Source organism: Sminthopsis crassicaudata, chromosome 5, assembly GCF_048593235.1.
Source record: "Sminthopsis crassicaudata isolate SCR6 chromosome 5, ASM4859323v1, whole genome shotgun sequence".
NCBI lineage: Eukaryota > Metazoa > Chordata > Mammalia > Dasyuromorphia > Dasyuridae > Sminthopsis > Sminthopsis crassicaudata.
The window spans coordinates 252,697,500-252,717,128 of record NC_133621.1 but is presented as its reverse complement, the minus strand read 5'-3'; the positions used below and the strand labels follow the sequence as shown (position 1 = coordinate 252,717,128).

Below are 19,629 nucleotides of genomic sequence, written 5' to 3'. Positions count from 1 at the left end.
TAACTAGTACAGTGTTCTGAATACAGTAAGCACCTGCTTGATGGACAACATTTGTATACACTTTTAAACTTCAGAACAGCAAGAGCAACAGAACACTTCAGTACTCTATAGGTGTGTGTGTGAGATAGTGTGTGAGGGTGTTGTATGGGTGTGTATGGGTGTGTAGTTTAGGAGGAGTTAGTTATAACAATAAAGAAGAAGCTCTAATGTATTCATCCCCAAGTTCTAACATTTTCATTATTCTTTATAAATGTTCTCAATATGATGGCTTGTGCCTTAAACAGTCAAGGCAGCTCTGAACAAACCTATGAAAATAATTTCCAACTAAAACATGCAAGTAATTAATAAGCTTCCTTGATGATGCCTGATACTGTGGTTACTTCATTTGCCCCCAAATTCCACAGATTCATCAGCATGAGTAGAGATAGGGAAGATCATTAAAGTCCCAAACAGGAAAAAAAAAAAAAAAAAAAAAAAAAAACACTACAAACTCTCAGAGTTCAGTGAATTTGACTTCCTTCTCACATACTTTCAAGGGCCACCTCCAGGAAATCCATCCTGAACTCTTCATTTTCTAATATCCACCTCCAAAAACTATCTATTCATATGAATCTATCTATATACATATATCTATATCTATATACATATACATATATTTTTATATATACATTTAAGTAAAACTTTTTTTTCATTAAAAAACAGCCTAAATGCTACCTTCTATATGAATCTTTTCCTGAATGCTAGCATTCTTCTGCTCCAATCCACACCCAATGGCCTTGAATATATTTTGTACACACAAATGAGATATTAGGTGCTTATTATATATCAGACAATAAGCTTAATATATGAAAACAAGGACAACTGAGAAACAGGCTCTGCCTTTAAAAAAGCTTCAAAGAGGAAAAGCAACAGCATAGATAGCTACAAAACATATATAAAGTAATGACTGGGAAATATAAGGGAGTGTAGAGAGACTTGAATAGCTGGAAAAACAGGAAAGTCTTTATGTAGAAAATGGTACTTAATATGAATTTAAAAATTATTATTTAAAAATAATAAACATTTGTCTTTTCTCCCTTTCACCTCCAAAGCTAGGGGAAAAAAAAACAAAAAAACCTTGTAAAATATAGTTATAGTCAAGTAAAATAAATTCCTACATTGCCCATGTCCAAAAATGTGTGCTCCATGTAGATTATCATCTACCAATAATTAATAGTTAATAATACTGACTCCTGTAATCATGGTAGGATATTATCAAAGCTCTTTAATTATTTATATATTATATGAATGGAATGGAATATGATCATGTCATGATAATTGACAGCTGGAAGTTCAGTGGATAATGTTAGCCCTAGAAAGAGGAATATCTGAGCTCAAAATGAGTCTTGGCTATTTACTACATATATGGTCCTAGGGAAGTCAGTGTGCCTCAGTTTCCTCATTTTCATTTGAGGAAACTGCAAAATGAGTATAATAGTACCTATCGTTCTGGGTTACTATAAAGATCAAATGAGATTTAGCAGTACCTGCCACATAGGAGGTGCTATATAAATGCTTATTACCTTGCCTTATTCCAACAAATATGTTAGAATGGAAAGTTTCAGAGCAACCTAGAAAGATATGTATAAACTGGTGAAAAACAAAGTGAGCAGAATCCAGAAATAAATCTTTACTAGAACAACATCATGGTAAAAATAACCAAATCTGAAATCTTAATATCTTAAGTTTTAGAGGAAACCAATGATTCTAAGCAGTGGTAAAAAAAAAAAAAAAAAAGAGAGAGAGTGCATTCAGACATGCAAAATGTACAGTGTCAATAAAGAAATCAATGGTTATATATGATAAACCATAAGAAAGCCAATGTAATTTATGATAAATTATATGAGTGGGAGTAATGTGTCATAAGGATGGGAAAATAGGTTGGGATGAGGTTTTAAAAAGCTTTAACTAGACAATGAATTTATAGTTTTATTTTGTTTTATGTCATTTTTTCCCCATAGAAGTAATAGGGATCCATAGAAATATAATGAGAATGGGCAAGACTATCTGAAATATACTTTAGGAAAAATCCTTTTATTAGATATGTGGAAGATGGATTCAAAATGATGAAACTTGAAGTAAAACACCACTAATTATGAAATCCTTGGTTACATGTGTTCCTTTGAGAAAGGATAGGATTTAATCATTACAGTTAATAAATCTCATTGTTTGACATTTGCCCCAAAATAACACTTTTCTGAATTGTATCCACATATGAATCCTCTCTATAAATCTCCTTGGACTAGATTAGCATGTAGTCAGTTATTTATTTTTTGCTTAAAGATTTCCAGCAATAGGGAATCTACTTTACCTGAGGAAGATGTATTTACCAATGGAGAATTGTTTTTTATTCATTCATTTATTTATTTTTTAACACACATTGCCTTTAAGAATCATGTTGGGAGAGAAAATCAGAGCAAAAGGGAAAAATCATGGGAGAGAGGAAAAAAAAACAGAAAAAAAAGAACTAAACATAGCATGTATTGATTTATATACAGTCTCAATTCTTTTTCTGGATGTAGATGGATTTTCTATTCAAAGTCTATTGGGATTGCTTTGAAACTAATAGAGAATTTTAATTGTCTTTTATAAGTCTATGTTTGATTCCCTATCACTTCATCTCAGTCTTCCTAGTTCTTCCTTGTGGAAGATAAGTGAAGCAAATACAATCCCTATTCACTAGGTAGCTATTCAAATATTTAGTGGTAGTATTCAGGGACTCCTTGTGATATCCTCTCCAGGCTAAACATCTTCAATTCATTCATGCATTCAATAAACCTAGAAACCCAAAGGTTATACAGAGAAGGATTATTTTTCTTTCAGTAAATTAACAAGTCATTGTATTCAAGTCAATAACCATTTATTTAGTGCTTTTAACATGCTAATTTTAATCATTTTGCACATTTGGAACCATATAAAAGCAAGAAATAAAATGAATAGCTAATCCATGTGAGATACTAAATGGAACTAGGAGGTTTACAAAATAGTACTGATCAAAAGCAAAAGTACCATCTATAAAAGACCCAAGGTCTCTAGGCACATAGCCTTTTGAAAGATTGTTTTCTTCTAATGTAAATTTGATATATCACAATTCTAGTCACCCTTCAAAAGTTAGTTACAGGCACAGGTGAATCCTCTAACATAAAACAACTTGTTTTTAATTCAAAATTTATATATTGTTATGCCTCAGTTTCTCTGCATTAGTTTCCCTGAATTGTTCTGCCTCAGTTTCCTTAAGTTGTTCTGCCTCAGTTTCCCTGAATTGTTCTGCCTCAATTTCCCTGAATTGTTCTGCCTCAGTTTCCTTGGTGGCAATCTCCCTTCCTGGTCATTAGGACTGAGATATTTAGGACTGGGAGCCCTGGCCACTAGCATTTCAAAGAGTCATAAACTACAAGTGGCTTACCTGGATGGGACCCTATGATCCAGACTTAGTGGCTCTTAGCCTCCCAACTTATTAGAATTTATGATCCTTGTTTCTGACCCCCAACCTGTCAGAACTGAATTTATGGTCCTTTTCTGGAGCTCCTACTCACTAGTACTCTACCCTATCTTCCCTTTGTTTCCCTGATCTCTGGAGCCCTATAAGAATCTCTGGAATCCCTCAGTAACTCGATGCATGCTTTGAGAGAAGAGTCTGATTCAACCAGCTGGGGTCAACATGGATTCTGTTTTGCCCCTCATCTAAACTCTCCTTCTAATAAAATATTAAAAACCTCTCTAATCTCTATCTTGCCTCAGTTTCTCTGGCATTACAATATTATCCCATATTTCCATTTAATCATGTCTTCCTTCTATCTTATTCATATAATGAATTTCATAGCAATGGCAAGTATTTTGTACAGCAGGGAGATAATATACAGTCCTTCATAATCTCATAAAAATGGAGCTCAAATTCTTAATCTTTCTTCCTCTTCCTCTTTTTCTTCCTCTTCTTCTTTTTCTTCTTTTTTGATAAGCCAACATATAGTTTTTGATTTTAATGAGTTGATGTCCTAATTTGTCAATGAGGTAATCTCATCACTATTGGACATTTTAACCAATGTGAACTCTTCTTGGAATCTATCAGGCTTCTCCATATTTTTGCTCATCTCCCCCATACCTATTACATTCATTCCTCTCCTAGGATCCTCTATTATATCTTACCTTTATTGACACAAAGCCATATTTTAAAAGACAACTTAAGATTTTTTGTTCCAGGGATTATTTCATTTTAGTCTTTGTATGACATGAATCTAGCATGGTATTTGTTATATGGTAGGAAATTAATAAACACTTGTTGAGTGATTGATTGAAAGTAAGATACAGCCTATTATAATGGGTGACAGGTCACTTAAGGTAAAGTTTTGCCACCATCTCACACAGATTTTAAGGTTATGTTCTTATTTCTCTGTATCCTAGACAACTTTTTAATTAATAGTTTAGGTTATGGACGTGTTCTGCATCCATATAGAGTTTCTGTGAATGAATGAAAGACCAAATCAAGACTAAAACTAGAAAGCTGGGGGTGGAGGAGAAGCAGTGTAATTTACATATGTGTTATAATTTTCCATATGACTATAGGTTCCATAAGAGTAAAGACTCTCATGTATTTAAAATATTTTTATCTCTCCATATATAGAACAATATTCTATCTATAGTAGATGCCCATATCATGTTTAATGAATGAATTAATTAATCATGGACCATTGCTGTGTTGATATTTTCTCTCAATTATTGTAAATTGAACATCCCAATAATAAACACAATAAAGGATCAACAAATCATAAAGAAAAAAAATGTACAGACATTTGGTTTTCTTCCTGCTAGTTATTAATATATGAATTTTTTCATGTTCTTTAAGAAATAGCAAATAATTTTCTACTTCAGCAATTAATAACAGAGTAAACCTATATACATAACTAACTATAAAAACCAGGAACAAAACATTAATACCAGGACCATAAACATAGAAGCCCTATATTATGTCAGATTTATCAATAAGCCTGGGTGATTCACAACATTTCCAGGCTGCCCTAGGATTAATTATAAAACTCAGGGTTTGGTTTAGATAACTTTATAAGATCCCTTTTAGTTCTATATCTGTGATCCCTTCTCTCTAAGGAGTTTGGTACCTAAGAAACTGTCAAAAGCATATTTTAATCCAAACATCCCATTTAGATAATTTTCAACACAATTTTCAATATGGTATCTATTTAACCTTGTTTAAGCCACAAGATTTTAGGTTGGAATATAACAAAATGTAGTATCCCATATACTTCTTAATAATTAGACCAAACCAATAATGTGAGAAGGGGGATAAAAAAAATACTGTGTTGTTTTTTTAGCTTAATAATTATGAGATCAAAGGAAAGATAAAAGGTATGATTAACTCTCCAGACTATAAGTTCCTAAAATGGAGGAGACAGTGGTGATAACAAGAAAGAAGAGGAGAAAATTAAGAAATACCATGAAAAAAAATCAACAGCAATAACTAATAAAGGTTTGATGAGATATTTAGGGTCATGGAAAGAGACAAGAATCCAAGTTTATCTTGCCAGTTTAGTTAACTGAATGATAGCATCATTGAAGGGATAAAACAGTTGGGAGAAGGAAGGTATTAAGCTGTGGGAAAAAATCCAGGAAGATTTTGAGTTAAAGGAAATTATGGGAACTATATCTCTAATTTTATTCATAAGGACAAAATTGTAGGTGATGACCCCATATTTGGTTTTGTAGCTGAATGTGGGGGTTGCAACAAACTTGTCAACAATAAAAGGTTTCTGAAAACAAAAATTAATCCAATATCAAACCTTTAATGAATACAAAGTGTATCTGGAAGTACTTTTTAATGTTGCTTTTTGTAACTTCACTGTAGCTAAACATACAACATGGACACTCTGTACTGCATATGAATGAACATTGCTAGAAGTAGCTCGATTCCAGATTGGGTCATATAAAAGAATTTCAGGGAAAAAAGGGGTTATAAGTAGGAAAAGTTGAAGAAGACTTGACTGAGCAAACTTCCTCTATCTTGAGCCACTAAATGATACTACCCATTGGGAAGATAATCAAATTTGAGGGAGAATAAGAGCCAAAGGAATGTGGGAAGATTAGTAGTTACAGGAAAAGATAGGGATTGGGCCAATGATTTTATTAGTATAAGCAACTCCTAGCTAACGAGTCACTGTAAGTGGGCCCCTTTTTTGCAACATATAGTTTTAGAAGGTTGTCTTGAATCCTGGTATTCTGGCTCTAAATTTAGCTCCATATTTATTATGCCATGCTGTATCCCTAGAACAAACAAACAAACAAAAAAAGTATGCTATATGACTTTGCTCTGAAAATAAATAAACCCAAGCTAATAAAAACTGAGTGAAGGGGCAGCTAGGTGGCACAGTGAATAGAGCGCCAGCCCTGAATTCAGGAGGACCAGAGTTCTGATCTGGTCTCAGACACTTAATATTCCTAGCTGTGTGACCCTGGGCAAGTCACTTAACCCCAGCCTCAAGGGGGAAAAAAAAAAAAAAAAAAACTGAGTGAAAAAGAAAATTCCAGAAGAAAATTCTCTTGACAAAGCCTTTCTACCATAAATTACTTGAAACAGGTCAAAAAGGTTGAGAAAAATACTTTCTATATATTTGGAGTTGTATAATACTCGATTAATGACCTCTTCTGAAAAGCCATTTGCAGTTTTTTTTTTTTTTTGCATGTGTATGAGGAAAAATGAATTAGGCCAGACAGCTATGGCACTGGTTTAAAAATTATTCCAGCTCTCTTTCCATTTCCCCAGTCACTAAAAACTCATACAGGACAGGCTACTTATTGAAGGTAAAGTTTTTATTCATCTAGATAGGAGGAAAACCAGATTTTACTTCTATATTCCTTCATTCTAAAGAGTTTCCTTACACTACTTCCTAATTCCAATCATGTTTAAAAGCTTCAACATAACATCTGAACTCAATTCCAGAAAATGGCAAATACCTCTTTTGTTTAAAGCTTGGCATCTAGATGCCTTTATAGGAAAACTCCTTTAATAATTCTCAAAATTTTGGATAGTGTTAGGGATTATCTGGATTTACCAAATATCCTGGCAGAATAGAAAATATTTAAAGGGATTCTGGGACATCTATTGCATAAAAACTTACTTATTTCAATTTAAAGAAGAAAAATAGTTTCAAAATACTTTTAGAAGTTTACATGAAATGGGAAAGTACAAATTAAACTCAATTAAATTTATCTTCTGGGAAAATGTGATTAGTTGAAAACTATAAAAGAAGTGAATTCTTTCTAAGGAAGTCTTATCTAATTATTCAAACAAAATCCATAAAAGATTGTGGATACAAAAGAGTTAAAAGCTCTCAATGGTAGAAGAATAACCAATTAAAATTAATAAAATAGATTATCAAGATCTAAATCTAAGACTCTCTGAACCTGTCTAAACCAATAAAAAACAACAATAATTACAACATGTATATGATACATTAAAAACATCTCATTGATTGTCACAATACTCCTCAAAATTTGATCCTAACTTATGGCTTAACTGATAACACATCCCTCAGGCTCCTCTAACCTCTGATTGGAGGAATGGAGGGCAGAGCATCAAAATCCTCCCAATGCCTTCCTTTATATAGGACAAAAAGTAAAATTTTGAGTTTATTCTGGATGAGCTGCCCTGTCTGTTACTGCATGGAACAGAATAGCCTTTGGTGAGTCCTCCTTCTTTTGTATACTGTTTTCCCTTAAATAAACTATAATATCCTTGAAGATTCTTATTATCTTTTCTTTCATTAATTGTATTCCCAGTGCTCAGCACAGTGTCTAGGGTACAGAAGATGCTTATTAAATGTTGACTCTATTGGATTAAATTGAACTTCATTCATAAGAAAGGAGTCTTGCCCCAAGAAATCAGATTCTTGGAATATTATTTGGTGTAGGTCACTTTCTGATGAGGAACAAAAAAAGAGGTGGAGAAAGGTTGCCAGACTGGCCAACATTTCATATTCCAGTGTTATTTTAAGCTCCAGAAGATTTCACACTTAATTATCCAAAAGATTTTTTAAATCAAAAAAGATACACTGAAAAAGGAAAGTCAAATTAATCAAGAAAAAACATGTATAATGACAGGAAATAATAAATGTTGAAGTAACAGAAGCTTCTCATCCAGAGTCTATATGTTGGACTTTGCCAAAATTTATTTATATGAGCATTAAATATTATAATTCTTCAAAGGTTGAAGTTAAGTCCTTTAGAGGTAGGGACAAAATTACAGATAAGTGAGTTATGTTATTAGATGAAAGAAGTTGTCTCACTGAAAACACCTTGGAAATTCTCTTTTGGCAAACTCAGAACCTATTATTTATTTACCCCCTCATTTATTTTATCTGGTCCCAAGTGGAAAAATGGATGAAGAAAATTACCCTTCTGGTAATTTTAGATTATAGGCACCATTGTTAAAGCTCCTATATCTATAAACAGTACTATATTTAAATGTATTTCTGTATGCTTGGGATGATATTAAAATCTGGATGGTCATTTGAATCTGTACCAACTCTGCCTGCTTGAATATTCATGCTGAGCCTGAGAACACAGGAGAAACTACCCAGAAGAGGAAGTGACTTGATATAGTAAGCTTAAGAAAATAATTTGTTATTTTTTTTTTCAGCTCAGAGTGGGAGCTCAATATATGTGTAGAGAGCCAGAACTCTGGAGAAGTATACTTGAAACAAAGTGTTAATTCAGTGGAATTAATAAAACAATGGTAATCTAGTTTAGCATAGTGTTTAATGGTTCTCTAGCTCAGTATGATAAGATAATGATTCTCTAGTTTACATGTACATGTTTAGTTCTACAAGTTGACACCTATTTTACAAGACTGATACCTATGATGATGTATTTGTAATAGAGTATACAAGGACCAACAAGAAATGGAAGAGAGACATTCCATCTCCCACAATTCTGGTGGCTCTCCTGCCTCCTATATTCCTCCACTAAGAAGACTAAGGCCCATCTGAAGGTCCCTTAGAAAGCTAGCCAGGCCCCAGGCAAAGGAGACAGACTATGAAGAAGATAATTAAAATTTTGGACTTTATTCCTGACTATTCACATGGTGATTATTCTGCTGAAATCAAGGCCCATTTGGAGGACTTGCAGAGAGCTAAGGAGATTACTTGGAAATAATAATCTTCTCTTTTGGACTGTGCTCTGGTCTTTATCCAGTAAGGGACTTTGTTTTCTGTAGCTACACATGGTAGTTCTCTTTTTAGGTCAGGAACAGAAACTGCTCCCTTGTGAGTGATTACAAGCATTCTTCTCTATCCAAGAATTATGACTGGTATCCCACACCACTATGGCCACATGCAATAGTGCTCTTTTTTACCCTAAAATTGAGAGCTGTAACTGTGTATGCGCAATGCATCAAGGTCCTGAACTTAGTGCCAGAAAAGTCCTTTCTAATCTATTTATGACCAGTCGTCTGACCCCATTGCCATCTGTGAACTGAGAGCTCCTGAAGTTATTTATTGCTATAATCGCCTCTGAGGCGTGCTGTTGGCATTGTGCCTTAGGGTAGTGTTGCCCTAAGTCTGACCAACGATCCAGTATGATAAATGTTTTTCCTACCAGCATCCTAAGTTACGGTGGGCTGGAGAATTTTTGAACCCATAACTTTTGCTGTCTCTGTCATTCAAGAATTTGATTTCCAGATGCTATTTTTTGAAGTTCTTTGGAGGGGAAGATGGGAAAGTTCAAGTTAATTCCTGTATCTGTCATCTAATTTCACTTTCAAACCTTTTCTGGGAGGAGGAAAAGCATTCTCCTCAGAAAGGAAACTAGTCAAAGAAAACTGTTCCGGCCTAAAAAGTGGGTAAGTTTTATGAGCATGCTTAATACTTTTGGTTTCATGGATAATTTGAACACTCAGTATGTCTAGAACACTATTTCAACTAACAACTTATCCAAGTAAGAAAACTAAGGCTTCAAGAGCTAAATTCACCACATAAATATGAAGTGTTTGAGGTAGAGTTCAAATGAAGATTTCCTTAATTCTATATTAAGGGCTCTTTCTTTGATATCATTTTCTTATTCCTGAATTCTAATCCTGGTATAAGGGTGTGAGTGACTCATATCTTTATCAAATGACAACACATGTTCACTAACTCAACTAATCTGAGACCTGAACAAAGGATCTGGCATCTCTCTCTTTTTTTTTTTTTTTAAATAATTTTTATTATATATTTTTTTATAATATTATCCCTTGTATTCATTTTTCCAAATTATCCTCCCCCTCCCTCTACTCCCTCCCCCCCGATGACCGGCAATCCCATACATTTTACTTGTGTTACAATATAACCTAGATACAATACATGTGTGTAAATACCATTTTCTTGTTGCACAATAAGCATTAGATTCCGAAGGTACATGTAACCTGGGCAGACAGATATTAGTGCTAACAATTTACATTCATTTCCCAGTGTTTCTTCTCTGGGTATAGCTACCTCTGTCCATCATTGATCAATTGGAAGTGAGTTGGCTCTTCTTCATGTTGAAGATATCCACTTCCATCAGAATACATCCTCATACAGTATTGTTGTTGAAGTGTACAGTGATCTTCTGGTTCTGCTCATTTCACTCAGCATCAGTTGATGTAAGTCTCTCCAAGCCTCTCTGTATTCCTCCTGCTGGCCATTTCTTACAGAGCAATAATATTCCATAACCTTCATATACCATAATTTACCCAACCATTCTCCAACTGATGGACATCCATTCATCTTCCAATTTCTAGCTACAACAAAAAGAGCTGCCACAAACATTTTGGCACATATATGTCTCTTTCCCCTCTTTAGTATTTCTTTGGGATATAAGCCCAGTAGTAGCACTGCTGGGTCAAAGGGTATGCACAGTTTGATAACTTTTTGGGCATAGTTCCAAATTGCTCTCCAGAATGGCTGGATTCTTTCACAACTCCACCAGCAATGTATTAGTGTCCCAGTTTTCCCACATCCCCTCCAACATTCATCATTATTTGTTCCTGTCATCTTAGCCAATCTGACAGGTGTGTAGTGGTATCTCAGAGTTGTCTTAATTTGCATTTCTCTAATCAGTAGTGATTTGGAACACTCTTTCATAGTTTCAATTTCTTCATCTGAGAATTGTCTGTTCATATCCTTTGACCATTTATCAATTGGAGAATGGTTCGGTTTCTTATAAATTAGGGTCAGTTCTCTATATATTTTGGAAATGAGACCTTTGTCAGAACCTTTGCTTTTAAAAATATTTTCCCAGTTTGTTACTTCTCTTCTAATCTTGTTTGCATTAGTATTATTTGTACAGAAACTTTTTAGTTTGATGTAATCGAAATCTTCTATTTTGTGATCAATAATGATCTCTAGTTCTCCTCTGGTCATAAATTCCTTCCTCCTCCATAGGTCTGAGAGGTAGACTATCCTCTGTTCCTCTAATCTATTTATTATCTCCCTCTTTATGGATCTGACATCTCTTAAACTAATCCACCAATTCAATAAGTTTGAAGGGCTTGACCATCCCCTGGAAGGACTTTTATAGAATCATCTAACTTGAAATTGAAGTGTCTACCAGAAGAAAGGAAAGAACATATTAGCCAAACTCCAAAGAAGGGATCATTTGGAGATGAAAAAATTCTAGCCAAGTCCTTATTCTACCAGCACCCATGTTAGGGGTTGGAGACTAAAACCTCTGTGAAGCTCAGGATAAATATTGAAGATTGTTATAAATCAAATGTACTTCAATGTTCTACTATATCTAGCCATTTACCAGAGGTTGCATTTTAAAGAAATTACTCCTTAAGCTTCTACATTTTCTTTTATCTTTCTTTTCTGTTTATTATAAAATAAAAATGAATAAACTCCTCCTTGGGATTGGATGTAAACTTCATAAAACAGATTTTTTTTTGGTAATACAGGTTATGTAGAAATTGTGTAGCACTTCTTTGCCTACTTTTTAAAGTAGTACCTTTATTGATCAGTCAGCAGAAAGTAGACTAATAATTCTGTGGACCTTTAAAAAGGAAATGATTCTGCTGCTGGTACTCTCTGGCTTTGAATCTTCTGGTAGCAACCTATAGCTAAGGTACTTGGATAGGGAAATGTGGAAAAGCCATCTCACCCAATTTTCCTGTCCCAGATGCCATATATATATAAGAGCCAAAACACATATACTCCTTAGGAAAGCATCATTTTTGATTTTCAAATGTACTTCCATTTTTACTGAGTTGGTGAACAAACTTTGATCTCATAGTGAAAACAATCAGACTTTGAAGTCCCTTCCTTGCTTGAGGGGCCCAAGGATCCTAAATCTCTGGTGTAAAGTTGACTATTGGCAGGGGAATGCTCTGCACTAAAGAACACAACCACTGATGAAAGAATGAGCTGAATTCCTAGCCTGCCATGGACCATGCAAAACCAAGGTAATATTTTATAATACATATTCAGGAGTCCTACAAACTGCTTTATGTTCTAAAGAAGCTTAAATATTAATTTCCCAGGAGAGTCTAATTAGAGTAATAACTGTAAATAACTGTAATTTTATAACTTAAATTGCAAAATTCTAAGTCTTCTATAAAGGCACTCTTGTGAATATCTGTAGTCATCATTGTAAATAACTCCCCTGTCCACATCCATACTTGTTTCATATTTTATGAATATTTTTATTATATTTTTATTCCACCATTTAGAGAAATCTTGGTATCTTTAAATTTAATTCTAAACTTGAGTTTTAAGCAGTATTTTTCCTGGTACAGGGGAGTAGGATATAAAGAACCAATGAGGAACAGCTAAATGGTGCTGTGGATAGAGCACTGGCGGGCAGAAGGAGCTGAGTTTCAATCTAACCTCAACACTTAACACTTACTAATTGGGTAAGCCTGGACAAATCACTCACTTCCTTCCCCTCCTCCCTCCCCTCCCAAATGCCTCATATAAAACCCAGCACCAAGAACCAATGAACATGGTGGAGATTTGGGGAAGGAGGGATCAGAAAGAAGCCTAAATCCTTTCTTTAGAGCTAGAATCCTTCAGGATTGAACCTCAATTGCTATATGTGGATCAAATGAAATATTCTTAGTTTAAGGGAAGGGAAAATTTTTGCAGCTTCCACAACTCCCAGAACAAAAAGCAGTTCTTAGTCTCAGACATTCATATAAGCATATAGATCTTTTAAAAAAGAAGAATCAATTTCATTATTACAAATATACCTCATTACAAATAGGAAAAAGGAAAACAACTTGACCAATGACTTCATTAGCATTATTAAGTTCCAAGTAGTCCCAAGTCACTACCAATGCTGGTTGGTTCCTAGTGATAAGGTTGAAGAAATGATAAGGTCAAAAAAAAAGAGATAGTTCAAGATAAAAATAGGAAATTCTTGTCTGAGGAGGTGTAAAAAGAGATAATTTGAGATACAAATGATTAAGAGAAATTCCTGTCTTATTTACAAATATCTCCGGAACCTCTTAGATAACACCTCTGTGCAAACGTGGTTTGATGACCCTAGTTATGTATAAAATTGTTTTACTTGCACTGGGTCTACACCAGCCTTGTGCCCACCAACTGGTGTCCCCTTGACAGGCAGTTTGGCCTTCCTGGAGGCCAAATGCCTGTCTATCCCTTTACTATCAATAAAGACTTTGTTTTGATACAGCATTGAGTAGTGAATTCATTCCCTACCAAACCTGTCCTTTGGTTACTTTGGGGAAAGAGGGAGAGGTTAATCAGACCTAGGAGGAGAAGAGCTGTTCCATCTTGGCTTAGAGCTCCAATTTACTCCTCATCACTAGTTCCCATCTTAAAGAGCATCCTAGAACACCACATGTTTAGTGACTTGCCAAAAGTCATAAAATCAGAATGTACTGAAAACAAAATTTGAAGCCAGCTTGGTCTTCCTAATTCTAAGATTAGTTATAATAGCTCTTATTACTTACTAATAATGATGATGATGATGATGGTGACAATATTTTTCTATCACTTTATAAATTAGCTCATTTGATTCTAATAATAGCATTTCTAGTTGCAATTATTATCCCCATTTAAAGACTTAAAAATGGGTCTTCCATTGAATCAATGATTATCAAAGATCATCAAATCCAACCAGCTAATTCTACAAATGGGTAAAGTGAGGTAATAAGATCATGAGAAGTACCCAAATGGATTGATTAGATTTTTAGGAATGAGTTTCCCCCATGAAAAACTCTAAAATGCTGAGTAATTGCCAACTATCTAGCAAAATCTCCCATCCAAGTTAAAAGTGAAATTGCAATCACCTTTAGACTGATAAGCATTTCTCAAGTAACATTATTCATGATTCAGACCATCCTGATAACACCAACCTGCTTTCTCTCATGTCCAAGTCACTTTTTAACTTTTTAAAAGCAGCTGATAGGAATAGCATTTGATCTGAAAAGTAGGCTTTTCTTTCTTTTTTAAGCACAGACCTCATTTTCTCTTTTCTAAAAATTTATTTATTTATTTATTTTTTGTCAGGCAAAAGTTGGACTAATTGTATTGATGAACTGTTCCATTTTTGATGAAATGTTCCATTTTTGGTATTAATTGGAAGGCTTTGGGGCATGGCTCTCCCTGTTCCATGCTAAAGCTCCAAACCAAGATGGAGAGGGGCTAGCTCTACAGTATTGAAATCATGATCAATCAGCTGCTGCTATTTGTTATCAACTCTCACAACACATACTCTCTATTGTCAATATCTACTGAGAAATATTATAAGGATAATGAAGAAATAGAAATCCTCAACCCTTAAAAACTTCCATTTTTGAAATCCTCAGTTTAATTCAAATTATATCCCCATTCATGGTCCCAAGAGAAGAATACAAGCTCATATTCTTGACAAACCCTCTGACTTTTATTCATTTCTTTGATTTTTTGATAAAGACAGACTCTATTATATGCCTTTCATGCAGTTCTCATATACATGTGTGAAGACTTGTTTGAAGTGCAAAAGGTTGTAAAAAGCAATTCCTGTAAAATATTGGCCCTTTATCCAGCAAAAATTGTCAGTGTTTTTATTTTAAATGTCCTTTTCTCATCCACCATGTGTATGATATTAAAAAATAATCACCCTCTATTTTACTATATCTCATATCATAATCAATCAGCAAGTATTTAGGAGACATAGCCAGGTAGGTCCTTGTGTTAGGAAGCTGGAAGTAAAAGACAAAGCAAAACAAGAAACAAAACAAAATCAAAAAATAATAAATAACCTCTGACTTCAAGGAGATTACTTTTTATATGTAGTGCATATGAATCACCAGTCTGGTAGTCCCTGTGGCTATTTTCTTAATTTTTGTTATTTTTCTACTTACCTGTATACCTGTTGCCTCCCCCTTTAGAATATAGACTCTTTCTGAGTGGAGATTTTTTTCATCTTCTGTATTTTTGTATGACCTATGCTTGGCACAATCCTGTAACAGGTGTTAATAAATGTTTGTTGGTTGCTTAATTGACTAAGCATGACTATAATAATGAAAATTATAAGAAAAAATAAAAAAGAGAATCTCTATTTCTTTTTTTCCCTAGTTCCTTGATAAATTTGGCTATTAGGGCATACATATCATTGTGATGTCTAAGCTTGCCTGTGAGACTGGACAGAGAATTGAACCTCAACTCTGTTGGAATAGGAGAATGTGAAGAAAAAAAGATCAGAAAAAATATTAAGAAATAATTCTATGTTCTTTGAGATATATCACCCAGACCTACTCAGAATACAACCCTTCGTACGGAAACTCACAAAATAGCTTTGGATAATTTCTGAAATTTCATCTTCTCTATGAAACTGTCAATAAAGAAGGGTGAACATTTTCCTCCTATTCTCCCAAGTCTAAAAAGTTATCCACATAATTCACAGCAGACTTTGTTTATTTTATTCTAACATAAAAAACTTATATTTCCTGATATTCTCAATATCTGTCCTTAATATGATATTTTTATTCTATTATCTATGTATCTTTTACTTAGAATCAGAGATGAGGAAACTCCTACTAATGGAAAATCACACCTACTCTACCACAAATGGCTTATCCCTGTGCTACGGGCAATAACCATTAGAGGAACCACTTGAACCCAAGTCTTCTTAGTTCTAAGAACAAAAATAATAATAATAAAATTAATAAATAACAAAACTTTTTTTTTTACCAGCTTTGTTCTCATTAAAATTAATTTTACCCTGATGTCTTTCACTTTTATATTAACTGGTCCTCTTGCCTCAAGCCTGTACCCTGTTCCATTAATTTTCTTTAAATTCAAATCAGAGCACATAATTAATAATTTCCTAATCAAGAAACTCCAATAGCTCCTTAGTTACAGGATAAAATAAAACCTCTTTTTTTTAATTCTTAAAGTCCTTCCCAACCTGGCCTTGGCCCATCTTTGCAGCCTCAAAGTATGTATATTGGTTGCCTAATTAGACATACATTATAAAACATAGTTAAAGTGCAAATTTATTTAGCTTGGCTATAATTGTTACAAGGGATTTACTTTTTTTTTCTTTCTTTTTTTTTTCAATTTGGGGAAGAGTGAAGGGAAAAGGACAGAAAATAAATGCTTGCTCATTTAAAAAGAAAGTTGAAAAAACAAAAAGATGCTAAATGTGAGAGAGCAGTCTGAAAATTTTCATTTCTAGGTCAGTTATTTCTCATTCTGAATGCATTATTCTTAAAGAAACAATATTATAAAGAGACAGCTTCCCAGGACAATGTATATTTGTATATAATACAATGTATACAATGTTTATAATGGGGTACTGCTCAAAATTCCAAGTTGCTCTATGAATGAGTCCTTAAATGACTTTTTTTTTTTTTTCTGGAGAACAAAGTTATTCTAATAGGTCAGGTGACACTTCTTTTAAATACTACTAGTCCCACTGCCATTATTTATAGGGGAAATTGGTACTGGACCAATGAAGAAATGCCTTTTAAGCATTAGGATAAGTACTTCTCTACATCTGAAAGTATCAGAGAATTGCTTGGAGCATAGATAGATTAAACAATTTGTCAATATATATCAGAGATGGGATTTCAATTTCAACTTCTTGGCCCCATATGCCAGGTTTCCATCCTCTACACCCTTGTATACTGGTGGTAGTCATGATGATGGTGGTTGCTGTTCATCATTGTTATGATGAAGGCCAATTTTTAACCCTTGCTTTTTGAAGCAGAAAGAACCCTGAATTTACTAACATAAGATGAGAAGGAAAAACCTCATAAAAAACAATATAAAAATGGAAGATTTCAATTATCTTAACACCAAATAATTCATCTGAAGCAATGATTCTAAGTAACAAAAGATAATTCAGCAAGACAGATAATCCACTATACACAACCCATAGGTTAGTCAATTTGCCACAGAATTCTTAATTAAATGACTTAAAGTTACCTTAAATCAAAGCAAATCTGATCAAGAAGAGTTTATTAAGCACTTACAGAGTTCTAGTCACTATGCTAAATGGGAATAGTGAATGCAGTATTGTGGTTTATGTAAAATCAAGAAAACCTGACATTTTTTTCAGTTTAAGACACCAACTAAGTGCCTTACCCTAATCAAGCCACTTAATATCTGCCTACTGCAGTTTCCTTATCTGTGAAATACAAATAATAATGACACCTACTTCCCTATGTTGTTATGAGAATAAACTGTGATAATATCTGTATTTTGAACATCTTCAAATAAGCACTTTGAACATCTTGTTATTACTATATAATACAAAAAAAAAAATAAAACTAGTTGTTTTCCAGGGATACACCTCCTAATGGAAGTGATGAGGCATAAATAATTATGTAAAAATAAATTATATACATATATCCTTTATTTTTTAATTTTCGAAACATATCTGAAAATGGCTTACAGACCTCTCTTTATAGCTGGACTTAAATATTTTAATTTTAACCAATTGTTTAAAGTATTAAATTTGAAGTAGCTTGTTCTTTAACATGAGACACTGGATAGAAGAAGTTTCCATCTGTTCCTGTTTGCCCTGCTGCTGATGACTTAAACAGCCTCATCTCTAAGGGAAGGTCACTTTCTTCAGCATTTATTGTTCAGCTTAAATAATAAAGCAACCTAAAGAGCCTTGAGCATTTAAATGATGTAAGTATTCAAGTCAGATTTTCCAGTAATTTCTTCAATTCAAGAAAATAAAACATTAAAAAACAAACAAAAAAAAAAAAAAACACCATCTGCCACAGGATAGATGAGAGCTCTAGAAACTGGGGGTTATGGATTGATGTTGGATATCCCATTGAAAATTTCCTTCCTTTGGATGTTTTTGGTCTGTATGCCCTTCAGATGAGAATATTATCAAGTATATCAATTTGTTAGACAATGAGACACTTCAAACTTTTGGCACATATCACAGATTTCTACAAGATATGCACTAAGCATCTATAGAGTTCAAGTTGAAATCCCTTCTGAAATATTACAGTCAGCTAGTTTTGTCAGATGAAGATTGGCCTCAATGCCAGGTAGATCCAAGTTCAAGTCTCACCTCTAACTATACAGCTCTATCTATATCTATATAAATGTCTGTATAAATACATTTGTATATGTGTATAAGCATGTGATATGTATATGTCATAAATATGCATACAAGTTTGTGTATAAGTATGTAAATTGGCTGTGTGATCTTGGAGGAGTCATTAAAATTCTCACAGTTCTAAACCAGTAATGTTAAATAAAAAAAAAAAAAATGAGGACATTTATTCTTAAGTAATATCCCTATAGAATGTATAATTGATTTAAGAAAACCTCATGTTAACATTTTAAAAATGTATTTACTTATTTTGTAAAAGTAATACCACATTTGTGAATTTTACAGGCCATGTTTTAGATATCTTTGCTCTAGACAATTTTTTCATGATTATAAATTTTAAAGAACTTGTGAAGCACTATTGATAGATAAAACTTCCTTATCTAAGAATTCCCTATATCAAAAAAATTCAAGATTTGTCCCTATCAACATGTTCATCAATACTTTACTTATGATAAGACTTAATGATCTCATCCACTTGGGTGCAATTCTTCAATAATATAAAATATAACCCTTTTATGCCTTAGTTGACTGTTCCATGAATTGATTGATCATGTGATGATCAACATTGTTCCAACAGATTGATCATGTGATGGCCAACATTGATGTTACTTACATATCTCCAAATTTAACTGGCTGATCTTTAGGTAGCTGATAAAACTACTTCTGTGTCCACACTTGAGTTCTCTTCAGTTTCATAGGAAATTACAGATATGATTTTGAAATGAAATAGCCAAAGTCAATGTTGCACCATGGCATAGGAATAGGTTATTTATGGATCCTCAATATGAGTATGTGAAATGTTAGAATTGAAACTGAACTCCATGAGATTTGGAATAAGTTACTTCCTCTAAAGTCAGTTTTCTGATCTGTGAAATGGGGAAGAAAGAAGGGAAGAGTATCACAGTAGATCACCTCCACTAACCTCTTTTAGCTTTAAATCTATGATTCTTCCCCTAGAAACTGAGGGAGGAAGGCTCCCCAAAATGAGGCAACTTTCTCAAAATTGCACATATACACAGTAGATCTGAACACAATGAT

General features: G+C 33.6%; 1 protein-coding gene across 1 annotated transcript in view; it reads right to left on the bottom strand.

Moving 5' to 3' along the window:
* NAV3 (neuron navigator 3) overlaps window positions 1-19,629 on the bottom strand; it is a 490,821-nt gene that overhangs the window by 349,375 nt on the left and 121,817 nt on the right.